Below are 1,411 nucleotides of genomic sequence, written 5' to 3' on the forward strand. Positions count from 1 at the left end.
CTTTGAATGTCCCACGAGGTGCCTAAGCAGGTACGTAGCTATCATTAAGCATTCAAATCCTTTTGAAAATATGGCCCTAATGGATTTAGCTTTTCAGTCAGTGAAATACAAGGTAGAGTCCCATTTAAATGCTCAAAACATCTCAAACAGACCAAGATTTTTTTTAAATGGGTGCCTAAAGTTAGATTTCTAAATCCATATTTAGGCAACTAAATAAGTGGTCTTATTGCCAGAAATGCTGAGTATCTAAGCAACCTTTTATTGTAGTCAATAGAGGATTCTAAGAAACTAGGCCAATTGTTTAGTTGCCTAAATATGGATTTAGGAGCCTAACTTTAGGCACTCATCTAGAATAATCTTGACCACAATATATATATTTACATTTAAAAAAAAATCAACTTTAAAATATGCAGATATTACAGTGTATGTTTGTTCCATAGTGTATACACACACACACACACACACACACCATTTCATAAGTAAATTATACAATAAAATAAATTAACAGGTCAAAGGTAAAGTAAGTGAGTGTGATTTTCAAGCCTTTCATGTTTGCATGGAGGGTGGTAGCATTGTTGCACTGAAGAGGTGAACAGGAATAAAGTTAGTAGCTCACATTCAAGGGAGATAAGTGCATAGACTGGCGATTCCAGGTGTCTTTAATTGCTTTTACATCAACACAGACTCAAGTGGGAAAGGAAGAAAAGTCAGACAAAAAGGAGAACTGGATGCATTACAAAATGAGAAGATATGCAAGTAGAGTGACCAGATAGCAAGTGTTAAAAATTGGGACAAGGGTGGGGGGAGGGGGTAATAGGAGCCCATATTAAAAAAAAGTCCCTATAAAATTGGGACATCTGGTCACCCTATATGCAGGAATGGCAACATGAGATTACTTTACATAAGGCCAACAATTCCATACAGGGTGTCTTTGTAGCCTCCATTTCTTGTACAATTTATTAAAATGTGGTTTGCATTAGTAAAAAACTGCACACTTACTGTACATGTCCAAATAGAAAAATGCTCTTATGAGGCATGATAACCTCCAGTTAGCAGCTCATGTGCTAGTTCCTGAGATAAAAGGCTTGCCACAATTATGGGACCACAGTCATAATTTCCCTACAGCCTACACCAACAGCAGTGACATAAGGGGCCTCTGAAACATCCGTGCAGCACGGGTAGCATTCTGGGGTAGCATGGAGGTGGGCTAAAGAAAGGAGAGAATGGATCCTGTCCCTCGGTGATTCCCTGCTAGCCCCACAGGAGCTATGGCAGCCAGGAGCACAACTTAAGGGAGCCCCGTAGGCTGCCTCAGGTTGTGCTGGAGACTGAATCAGCCCCTGCAGTTTTGGAATCTGGAGACACAAGGGTCCAGATCCTCACAGATAGTTCGGCTCCTAACTTAATTGAT

This window comes from Dermochelys coriacea, chromosome 1, assembly GCF_009764565.3.
Source record: "Dermochelys coriacea isolate rDerCor1 chromosome 1, rDerCor1.pri.v4, whole genome shotgun sequence".
Taxonomy (NCBI): Eukaryota; Metazoa; Chordata; order Testudines; family Dermochelyidae; genus Dermochelys; species Dermochelys coriacea.